Raw genomic sequence first — 13,010 nt, 5'->3', positions numbered from 1 at the left:
GTGCACATTATAGTGCAAATCTCCCTGAACATCATGCATAAATTCACCTTATAAGCAATGTTTGGAACACAGATTAGTGAGGCAGTGAGAATGCTAAATGTTTCACCCTCGGTTATTCACAGATTATGGGTTCATTTCCAGACAACTGGAGAAGTCTGTTAACAACGCCGCCCAGGTCATCCATGATTGTAAACTAAAAGTTACTGTGTTCTGTAATATGATTGGTTGAAAAACATGATTAAATGGTATTAGATTCCCGGAAACTGAAAGACTATTCACCGCGTATTGACACGTAAACAATTGTTTTGTTGTGTCATCAACAGTGGTGACGTCATTCAAATCATATTGTGAAGTAAAGTTAGAATGACGTCACAAATGAGCAACTCGAAGACAGGACAGATTCATCGTCATCACAGTATTGCTGCAAAGAACACTGCAAACACCCTTAGAAGTCTCCTCCGAAATGCAGACGTCAATGTCTCAGATCAGACTACCAGGAACCGTCTGTGTGAGAGCAAACTGTACGTCCACCACTGCTTCCACATCACAGAGTCAACCATTTAGCATGGGCCAGAGGCCATTTGCGTTGGAATAGGCATCAGTGGAACAATGTGCTCTTCACTGACGAGTCTAGATTTTGTTTTTTTCTAGTACAGTGATGGCCGTATTCACATATACAGACATCCAGGTGAGAGGTTTTCTGACTTAAACATTAGGGAATGACGCAGGTTTGGGGGAGGATCAGTTATGGTGTGGGGAGGCTTCAGCAATGGTCATCTCATTCTTCTCCATCACATCCAAGGGAATCTGACTGCCATAAGGTATTGGGATGAGATTTTGTGACCGCTCATTATTCCAGCATTAAAAACCATTGGTCAAGCAGCCATTTTGCAGGACAATAACGCACGACCGCACTGTGGGAGAGTGGTCACTGACTTCCTGCAACAAAACATCAACATTATGCAATGGCCGACCTATTCACCCGATAAAACGCCCATTGAACACATGTGGGACGAGTTGGGGCAACGGGTAAGGGTCAAAACTCTAGTTCCTGTTACTTTGGGGAGTGACCCCTATCACGGCAGAAGATGCATTGTGTCCATACACTGCTTGTGTTTGGTCTGAATTCATCTGATTTAGTTTCTGCAGTGAATTGACCATAACCACCATTAAAATTCAATTTCCATCCCATCATATGTTTTCTTTATCATAAAAACCCTTGGTGTTCCTTGGATTATTTTGAGTAGTATATACAATTTGCAGTTTTGAACTCTGAAATTTGTTTTCCTATGTTATCATTCGCTCATGACAGGGCAAATTTAGTGAAACTTACATGACTTGTGAATTTAGCCAGTCTTGACATTGAATCAGCATTCATTGCTTCTTTCATAATTTATAGTATGTCTTAATTCAATGTTAAATATCACAAGGTGAATTGGTTTTAAATAAAGAAAAAAATCCAAAGAAAACAAATCAAATTCAAAAGAAAAACATATCACTGTGATCACTGGTACATTTATTGTCTGGCTGAATCACTAATGATTGTTCTGAAACATCGTCTATGAACCAATTTGAATTGCTGGGAATGTTCAGGAACCTACATGAATGTAGAGCTGAACTTTCAGCTAGTGTGTTTACCAAATCAGGTCACATGTATGTCCGTTATGTTTTGCTCATTACATCACAACTATAATTAAAAACCATCTTCCTTTCATGAATCCTTGAATTCCTCATACAGTTCAAAATAAAATGACAAAACCAAAGTGTCTCAGTGAAGTCTAGCAAAATATATAAGGTATCGCAGAGTGAAAGGACCCCTAGTTTCAAATGTAAACAGAGCACAGATTTTACACTGTGTACCATTTTCTCATTTTGTGAATGATCCGTTCGCCTACTCGTTGCATACACTTGCTAGTACATTTTCGAATATGCATCTGAAGAGCATTGTATCAAGAGATAGTTAAATAAAAATAGGTGTATTCCACTTATTTCCCCGATTAAACACAGCATTTCATAGTTTCTGTATGCATGATGCCAAATCTGATGCAAACTCACTGACAACAATGACAGCACTTCTGCTCATTTCTGACTATTGCCCTCAATCACAATGAAAACAAGATGAAAATAACAAGCTGAATTGTCAGAATATGTCAGGCTACTTAAAAGTCACAATTATGCATATACATATGCTTTGCTTCCAGTGTACTTGTGCTGATGAACACGCCATTTTTAGACAGTCGCTTCCCGATAGAGATGTCATACGTATGTCAACATTGATATACATACTTGACATTTTCATCGAGCTGAATGTTATGAATGACAATGCACACAATCATTTCTGTCTTGCTGCTTACACTTTCAGTTGTAATGCTTCTTTTGTATTTTTACAACTGTGTTTTCACGTGATTAATATCAGTACTTACATCTTTAAGCATTGTGACTAGAGAGTCATCCAGTCTAAATATGTGGCCTGTTTAGCTGGGCAAACAGAGGCCTCATAATGGCACAACATGTCAGCACTAATGTAGCAGGGCTGTGTCAGTCATGCACAGGCAACAGAAGCTACTTTTGTTGTTTCTTCAATGGCTGATGTTTTATTGGAGATGTGTATAGGTGAAAACAATAACCCAAGTGTGTGGGCCTAGGTTTATTTCACACCTGGGTATGCTGTTGTTTCTGTATCAAATGCTTGTCTGTAGAGAAGATAATAATAATATATACAGACATGCTAATAACGAACATATACAAAGAATCCTCAGCAATGATACAGTATTCAAACATAATAAATTCAGCTGTAACTGAGCAAGATATAAAACAATGCACAAATAAGATCTGATTCATTCATTCATTCGTGCTCATTTTCATTCGCCCATTTATGATTACAAAGCTATACTTGTGTTCATCCGTTCATCATACAGTAAACCTTGCATTTTATGTATCATGTTATTAATATTACATTATAATGAACGCAGAGGATTTATTGGACCATTTACACCAATAAGAACACCAAATTCACAGTACTATGCATTTGAAACTAGCAAACAACTACTAGATATGTCCAAATATGATACTGCATGAACAATAAGTGAATAAAATAGCCAAATTATCTCAGAGTGCAATCCAAAAACTTTATGGAAAAATATGTCCAAGACATATCAACACACTGATGATGATATGTGGAGTGAACACAAACCTTTTAATGTGTAAAAGTGAAAAGCTTAGCAGATTGCCCAAGATGGCTATGAAGACAAAAGGACCTAAGTAGGGAAGGGCTTATGTTATTGTGTTGTGTGGTGAACATGCGGTAAGCATGCTTATGTTAGGGTGTGAATCTGTTTATTCGTTACTGGAAGAAGAGTACCTATCTACAGGAGAAAGCAACTCTTAAACATTTACTTGACTGCAATAGGTGACTAGACCCTGATGACTCCTCTAGTTCAACCCCACGTTCAGCTCTCAGAATGTAATTGACACCACCAGATACCATGAGGTATGATATTAATGAGGCAGATAAACTGATCAGCCAATCAAAATCTTAAAGGTTATGACAAAAATTCACATTAACACAAAATGTACATGACATGTATATTCTTCAACATGGCCTTCACATAGAACAGGCAAAGATAATACCACGAATAATATTGTTACCCACTCATACAAAGTGACAATGTCACTGCTACATGTAGGGGTAGACAACGGTACTAGTAGAACTGTATTTAGCTTTCGGTGTAGTAATCCAAAAATTCGGTATGTTTGGTTTTCATATTTTCATTTAATAAACCTTGATATAGCTTTTCTAGAAATCAAATCATGTTGTCCTAATCTATGCATTAAAGGAACAGACGCCATTTTCCCCAGAAGTAAGTACGGAATTGCCTTGAATGTCATCTACTTACATCTACAAGTCAGCAAGAAAAAAGGCAACGCAATTTACTCAACATCTAACATTTCTTTCCTGTGAGTTTCAACTAGCAATTGTCCTTTTTGTATGACTTCCACCCGTATCCCCTCCTAAATTGTAACTATGAGTAAGCAAGAAAAAAGGCAACGCAATTTACTCAACATCTAACATTTCTTTCCTGTGAGTTTCAACTAGCAATTGTCCTTTTTGTATGACTTCCACCCGTATCCCCTCCTAAATTGTAACTATGAGTAAAAATATTTACAAGTTGAAGATGCCTTTTAATTTTGCTAAGATACAATTAAAACAACACATTAAAACACATCATTGTCAGATGAGGAATTATATATTCTGATGATATCTTTTGACTAGACTGAAACTCAAATGGGGATGGGTCTTTCCGTAATTTGTAACTGAAATGCAGCGGAATAGTCACAGCTGCATGGGTATGGTCGTTACTTATAAAAACGCAATCTGATGCACTTATAAAACAGAACGGCAGTTCAGATTAGTTAAAAAATCCCGGCTCAATGGAGACTAGATTCGTCCCTGAGTACATAATATTATCTATAATATCTACAGCACCAGTGCCAACGACCCATTGAGCTGAACTGAGGTACGTGTATCTGAAATTTACGGAGGAATCCTCAATGAATATATAAGATTCCACAACACAGTTAACGCAGAATGGTGCAGTTTTTGGTGAATTTAAGTGTATTTAGTATTGTATTTATTTTTTCAAAAATCATTTTAGAAAATACCTTTCACTGTGGTCTTCAGAGTTGTTTATGGTTGTAGAACTTCCGGCGGAAGTGATTGGAAATCCTTCACATCTAATAGATCTAGAGATGATTTGTGAGATGCTGCTACCGTTACTGCATAGTATTCTTTTCAATATCTACATGATTACCCCGCAACGAAGATGGAAGTTTCTCCTCTTGCAAATCGCCGCTCATATATAAATCGCATGAAGTGGGCTCCCTTCGTTAGTGATACGCGAACAGGAAGCAGTTGTCGCCAATGACAACAAACAGAAGGCTGTTACATTTCGGTATCAAATATATTATTGAAATGAAAAACTGAAATGGTTTCTCAAAAATTTTAATTTTTTAATTATGATTTTATAATTGTTCTTATATACATAAATATAATGCAACAAATTTTGTATGTTTACATTTATCATTATTAGAAGATATCGTACCTACCGAAGGGAAGCTGAAGGTCAAATGGAAGAGCTTATCACGTGATGAGCAAGCTAAATATAGACACCCACCCCAACCCCATATCCCTGGTGAGGAAAGCGCACGTACAATCCCAAGATGCAATCTCAAATTATTTTGTACAGAAAAATCTATGACGAAGTATTGATGTGTCTATTGTTATTCACTTTTGTTGATCTTACTAATCCCACTCAAAGCGTAGCTTAGTCCAGCATATAACTAGACGACTTCGCACTATACCAAGGTGTGCTCGATGTAGGCCTTGGCTGTAATACGAGTTTATTCATATGAACTAAGCGTAGCTATAATTATGCCGAAACCCCCAGGAATTTCATATATTCCCTACAATCTCACAGGATTTCATGAAATTACTGATTTCTATGGGACACACATTCCCTGTTAGTGAAAGAGGGAAATTTATGTTTGTAGCTGTGTTACTGTGGAGTCTCATTTCACCTAAGGTCTTAGGAGTTGAAAACTTTGACTGTTTACTGATGACAATAATTCATGTTTAGAGAGCGAAATCAAGTGACAAGTGACAAGTTTATTTGCATTTGAGGACTCATTGCCCATAGTGATATCGATAAGATACCAAAATCGTCACGCAAGATATATATCGATCTACAATGAACTTAACACAAAGTATTTCTTTGAGAAACAATAACTCCTTTACACGAACAGAATATGTTGCTGACATTATTGAGACAATTTTATCATGGGAATGACTGATATGATATTGTTGCACAAAAAGTTTTGTGCGTGTTTCATAAGGACAAAACAGAAAGAAATGGAATTCGTCTACAACAGATGCAGCACCTCACTTCTAGCATAACAGTTGGTTATGATCTTCCAATCAACCTATAGTAGCTAACCACTCAATTTATGCATGTACCACAAAGTATCTACAACACTCCTAACAGATCGCTTGACTGCAACAGCTCTAATACATACTTATTACAAGCAAAACTAATTAACATAATGCATTTCTTTGAGGAACACTGTTTTCCTTTTAAAAAGGAAGAGAATTTGTTGGTATTGCGGCCATTTTGTTTTTATGACGTCATGTTTGACACCTTGTCTGTAACCTGCGTATGACCTAATCGATTTTGGACTGTTGAACCTAGTGTATTGAGGGATATAGTGTCTTCCATGGTCACCATGACTCCCTGCAGACTGATGTAAGCAATCATGTTCACCCATAGGTAAATAGAGCAAACGTAGTATTGCTTTTTGTTAATTGGGTCCACCGGAGTTTGATCCTTTTCACGATTTCTCTGCTGGTGTTGTGCCAAGGTAAGACTTAGATAACCAGCGTGGAATTCGCCGTCAGATCTTCCTGGACGTCGACCATACTGTCGAATTCTTCGAACGACGCCATGTTTTGCTGCGTGAGTTTCCGTTCGCGAGCGACAAATCACGGAAGTGAGCCGATAAATCTCCGAAGATGGCCGAGCGTGTTTTAAGTATTACCGACATTGCTTCCGACATGGTGTTTCTGTTATTACCGTTAAATTGCCGATATGGCTGCAATTGTTTCGCGAGTGGGCTGCGTTTGTTTACATTTGAGATGCTATTCCTTCAAATTTGCTGTAATTCCTTCAATTACTTAGTGGGGCCTGATAACGTCGTGTGAATATACATCTGAAGTGCGGGATGATCTGTGGTGTGAACTTCCAATATTGAACCAATTGACTTCAGTATTTTTCTTCACAATAAGTCTGATGGCGATTTGACACTAAATCTATTGCCCTGCAATCCTAACTTCACTGAGTGAAAGTGATAGATCACAATTCACTCTTACTGTAGTATGGTACATGTACAAGATGTGTACTGCAAACGTAGACAGTCCACCAGTACTAAGGGAACGATGGAAACATGTCGGAGTCTCTCCCTACTTTTGATGTAATCATATGATCTTCATTGTATTTCTGATGTGATTTCTCTCCGTATACATTAGCATTTCACGAATGCACGGGATGTGGTGGTATAAAATAGAAAGTTTCAAGTTGCTAGGTTAAACCAAAGATAATCTACAACAGGGATAGGTCGGTCAGTTGCTTTCTTTACCATTTGTCCTAGTTAACGTGTGCCTCATCATGCTCCAACGCACACAGTGACTTGGCTCGTTCCCAGCGCTACTTCACGTGTTTAACAGAACTTCAGCCAGATTATTGCATCAGTCGGAATTTTAGAATGACTCAATGAATGAATCAATCGATGAATTATAGTAAGATTTAACAGCAAGAATTATGTGACTGAATGAAAGAAACAATAAAAGAAAGAAGTACATATGTGAATGAATGAAAGAATAAATGATACACAGCCGCATTCCCTCCCAAAACATGTTAAAGGTCACATGCAACTTAAAACACAACTTTGCAGATTCTGATACCTTTTGTTATGCACATACCGCAACAAATCATCAAAAAAGCCAATTCAAACTATAAAGTTGAAAAAAAAAACGCTATGAAAAAAAAGCCCGCGAAATCGGAGTTCAAACGATTCACTAAATTTCTCCCACCGTTGGGGGAAAAAGTGGTTTCAACAACTGTGCTGCGCTGCGCCCATAACGCATGCGCTGTGAGTAGTTTCGCGGAGCTTGAAACAGTACCCATGCCCGGAGTATGAGGTAGTGAGCAGTGGTCTAATCTTGGTTGTCTACACAAACAAGTAAATAATCTGTTCGTTACATAGAAAAGGCTTGTTGATTGTGGTATGCAGCCTCTACCACAGAGAAAGCTCAATGTGTGGTTTATTGACACCTATATGTCTGCCTGCTTGTCTGCTCATGCAATACACAGCTTCAATCATTGCTGATATGCAATTTGAACTTAACACCTATCAGGCTAGACGCCATAAACAAAACAAACTGATTTATGACTCGTGCACCCGAGTCTTGTCTCTGCCGCATTAGTAGGTATGGCAGGTGTGATACTTGTACACATGACATGTTTTTATGTCAGCGGGTTGTAAACAAACTACAGCCATTTTTCTCGGATTACTGGATCTGACTGAAACTGGTGCAAACTTTGTACTTGGACGAATGACAGTTTCCAGCCAAGCAGCATTTCACCATCTCTACTAAGATGATGTTTGATTGGATCGAACACAAATTCAGAGAACGCGTATTTACAAAACCCAACATATCTATATACGTTCTTTATGAATGACAACTTCTTCTAGTGTATATGATTTTGTTTGACAACGGTATATGAATCCACACTGAAACGGCGCATCAAGTACAGTAAATGAACTTGTTATCCATAAAGAATCTTACTTTCTTGTGACTCGCCATATTGTCACAAACAATGCCCATCAAACAGATCATCTTTCTGTACACACAATGAGTCCTCAGCGTAACAGCAAAGTGCACAGAAAACCTTAAATGCACAATGATGTCTTGGCCCCTCCCTGCACCCTCTTGGCTGTTTCAAACTGATGTAAAGGCCCCAACCCATCCTTTTCACCATGCACAACTCCCTCTAGACTCAACATGTCATTCATTTTTCTCTCTCATTTCAGCCAACATAATTTTTAATACTTAGTTGCTTCTTTTCTAATCTGATGACTGTGCGCTGACAAGTTTTCAGGTATGTTACCTTTGGTGCGAAACTGGGGTCACTTCTCTTCAGCCACTTGTATTAACCCTCTTAAGTTTTACCATGCCCAGGAAGGAAAATAGGAGGATATAGTGCCTTTTCTAGATGGGCTGTTCTGTCTGTGTTAATTTTTTCAGTGTGACTTGTGATAGCTTTAATGAAAGGTCACAAGAAAGACACTGAACTTTATTGACATTTCATTTAGTCCACAATCTACACATGGTATTGACTCCAGCCGTCTATGATTTGACCCCAAATTCAAGGCTGTTTTGTGCGTTTCACATTTCACGTTTCAGCATGAAATCGGAGAACAGCCTAGTTCCAATATTAATTATGATGTACTAGCATGTCCCTGTGGAAAGCAAAACAATTGTTTTATTACAGGGTTTGCCTGTCCACTGGGGCAACTTGTCTCGCACGAATCTGTCTCCCAAGATGGTCCGACAAATGCTCAATGGGTGAAAGATCCGGAGAGCGTGATGGCCATGGCAGGACAACAACGTTGCTAGCGTTGAGAAAGCCTTGAACACGTTGAGCTGCACGACATGGGGCGTTGTCCTGTTGAAAGACGGGTCGTGGATTCTGTTGCAGGAAGGGTAGAACAACTGGCCGAAGCACTTGGTCGATATAACGCTGTCCATTCAAATTCCCATCCACAACAACCAGATCTGTCTTTCTGTCACCACATATCCCTCAAAACACCATAACGCCTCCTCCTCCAAACGGCTCAACCACCTGCGCGCAGCAACGTGCCCTCCCTCTCCTCTGCGTCGATGCACTCGCTGGCTGCCGTCAGGTCTGTTCAGGAGGTATCTGCTCTCGTCTGTAAATAAGACTGTCCCGAGGTCTGCCACTCCTCGGCCTGTTCTGTGTCCTGCCTGTCTGTCTGTAACGGGTCATTAGCCTGGTTATTGTAAGTCGGTTGCAACAGAAGATCATTGCGACGTGAGTGTGGGTGGCGCCAAGCTGGATCATGCCAATTGCCCTTTCTCTCTCTACTGTCGATAATCCCGGCATGGTCGCAAAATGCAGATGTCGACAAACATTTTTACGTGCTTTCATACCGAATATAGTCACGTGTATCATGCGTCCACGTGCACTAAACTATTGTGAATAAATTAATTTTTCTAGCTTCTTGTTTTGCACGTGCATCCTTCTTTCATTGCGCCAGCCTTGTTGCGTTCGGGTGAATGTTCTTAGCCATAATTTCTCATAATATCAACGTAAAAAAACACCATTTATGACTTTTATAAGTTTGGTATCGTTTCTTTTGCCCCTGGGTGTATATAATAACAATCTATATGATAATATCCAATAGTTCACAAAAGTGATTAACTGTTTCATTCGCTATCGGTTTACTATAAAAAACAATCAGCTATGGTACTCATTAAGTACCATAACAGTAATTGTTGCCTGGCTTCTAAATTTGTAAAACTGGTAAATTTGACAACAGATGAGGATAAAGTCACCACTGCCACAATTTGGGAGGAGAAGAAAGAAGACGGGAGGGAGCTCAATGCCGGCCGAAGTAAGAAAGGGTTTAATTCTGTGCCCTACAGGTGGAACAGGAGAAGACTTCTTGTCGTACAAATCCTCATAAGGTGGATTGAACACACAGTTATATGCAGGGTTAGATTCATTAGAGTGTAATTTAGTAATGTATTGTAAGGATAATTTAATAAGACGTTGTGTAACAGATGGTTCATCGGCGTCAACGTAGAGACTGTCAATAGGTGAAGTTCTGAAGACAAAGTCTTAGACTTTGGTAATGGACAGAATCAATAAGTTTAAGGTTGCTTTGGCAGACTCCACCATATACGATGGAGCCATAATCAAGTTTTGAGCGGACGAGTGATCTATATAAGTGAAGGAGGGTAGTCTGATCCCCTTCCCACTTTGAATTAGAAACAACCTTTAATAAATCGAGTGCCTTCAAGCATTTGGCTTTTAGGGATTTAATATAGGGCAAAAGGGTCAAGTGTGAATAAAAAATAAGTCCCAAGAACTTATCCTCCTTGACAACTTTGATTGGGGTGCCACTTAGAAATAGTTGGTTTTTTTATTTAGAAAATTTGAAGCCATTTTCAAGACACCATTCATCTATTTTGTTTAAACACAGCTGCAGTTGCCGTTCAATAGTATGCATATTTGTACCACGACAAGAAATATTAAAATCATCCACAAATAACGATCCATCAATTGAATCGTTTAAAACTTTTGATAAACTATTTATCTTTATACTAAAAAGTGTGACTGACAAAATACTGCCTTATGCAACACAATGATCCTGACCGTAATGATCAGACAGGGTAGAACCCACTCGGACTTGAAACTGGCTGTTATTTAAAAATTTGGCTATAAATTGGGCAAACGACCTCGCAAGCCGAAATCATGTAAATCTCTCAAAATGCCATGTTTCCAGGTTGTGTCATATGCCCTCTCAAGAAAAAAAAGATAGACATAGTTGTTTTTTAATCAGTGCGTTTTTCACAAATGATTCTAAACGCACTAAGTGATCGACAGTACTTCTGTTTTTACGGAAACCACATTGTATATCAGTTATAAGGTTATTAGTTTCCAAGTACCAAACTAGTCGATTATTTATCATGCGTTCCATGGTCTTGCAAACACAGCTAGTTAATGAAATCGGACGATAATTGGATGGATCCGTATGATCACGTCCAGGTTTAGGTATTTGTACTACTGTGGCATCACACCATGAAGAAGGGAATTTCCCGGAAGTCCAAATATCATCAAAAATTGGTAAGAGCGTCTCTAAACAGGATTTTGGTAAGTGCTTCAGGTGTTGATAATGTATGTTAGTAGCTCCTGTAGCAGTGTCATGAGCTTGATCAATATAATCTTCCCCATTATCACAATTGAAATTAATAGTTTTCTTTTCTTGTTGTTTTTGATATTGCTGAAATTTAGATATATAATTAGAAGAGTGAGTGAGTTAATATTTAACGTCACATCGGCAATATCTCAGCCATATCGTGACGAGAACATTTAATACTAAAATGAAATATATGTCTATTATAAAACCTGTCAGCGAAGGACAGTAAAACAGCTAGGATATCACAGAGTAGAATATAGAACTAGTAACTATACCTAAAACAATTTATCTATACAGGACAATACAATGTAAAAATGGGCTATAGATTGCTAACAACTGAAGGTAGATCACCATACTAGGGACCAGGGGAATTACAGTAATTTAGCTACATGCATGGACCCTAGCTTGATTTACATCATCCCCTCAGCCGTCAGCAATTTGTGAAATCTAGCCATACAATAAAAAGACATTTATTCTACAATTAAAAACCTGGAAATTTAGAATTTACTTTGAATATTTGTGGACATACGTACCCTCTCAGGAGGACAATAATTTTACAATACTTCAACCCCCTCTGAGGGTACAGCCACTAACAATTCTAGTTACAAAATCTAAACAACCAATAATTAAAATGCTTCTGTTTACAAAACATGTTATTAAAAATTCAACCATAAAATCAATTTCTTTTTAAAAAACAATAATTAAATGAGAATTAACGTTTGTAAAAAAATCCTTTACAGTTTTCACATTGAAATATTTATCCCTTGTGATGGAGAATTCGACACAGTCAAGCAGAATATGCTTGACTGTGTTTTTCTCATCACAAGGGATACAAAATGGAGGATCCTCACCCTTTAAAGTATATGAATGAGTATATCTAGTATGGCCAATACGACATCGTCTTAAAATAACTTCTTCAAATCTGGACTGACAACCCAAGTGGGTATAACCAATGTAATATTTTATCTCATGTAATTTATTTATACCTTCTTGGGTATCCCACTTCTTTTGCATCAGATCACGGATATAACATCTAATGCTCGCTTTGTAATCACTGTAAGGAATAAGCATTGCTGTCACAGATTTGTTGAGTGCTGCCTTAGCAGCAAGGTCAGCCAATGTGTTACCAGAGATCCCTACATGGCTGGATAACCAACAGGAGATTGGCCAGTTGCAAAATCATTATACAATTCAATAATTTCTATTAAAAGTGGACGTTTGCAAGAAATATTTTTAATAGCCTGAGGACAAGAAAGAGAATCGGAATAGATTATATATTATTTACGTTTAGGGTGCCTTTGAATATATTTAAGAGCTGTTAATATGGCGTTAGCTTCTGCTGTAAAAATAGAACTATTATCTGGTAATCTAGAAGATATTGCTCTGGATCCAGTGACAGTGGCACAAGCCACTGCACCACCGTCCTTGGATCCATCTGTATATAAGGGTTTGTA

General features: G+C 38.2%; 1 protein-coding gene across 2 annotated transcripts in view; it reads right to left on the bottom strand.

Annotated features, from left to right (window-relative positions):
- Positions 1 to 4,929, bottom strand: part of LOC137283530 (cyclin-dependent kinase-like 2) — a 566,496-nt gene extending 561,567 nt beyond the window's left edge. For both annotated transcript variants that reach the window (XM_067815087.1, XM_067815088.1), the window contains exon 1: positions 4,663 to 4,929. The gene's annotated coding sequence lies outside the window, so the exon portion shown is untranslated. The remainder of the gene's footprint in view (positions 1 to 4,662) is intronic.
- Positions 4,930 to 13,010: the final 8,081 nt, after the last annotated feature.

Source organism: Haliotis asinina, chromosome 5, assembly GCF_037392515.1.
Source record: "Haliotis asinina isolate JCU_RB_2024 chromosome 5, JCU_Hal_asi_v2, whole genome shotgun sequence".
Classification (NCBI taxonomy): Eukaryota; Metazoa; Mollusca; class Gastropoda; order Lepetellida; family Haliotidae; genus Haliotis; species Haliotis asinina.
Note: the sequence above shows the minus strand (reverse complement) of the source record. Positions and strands in the feature narration are given on the sequence as shown.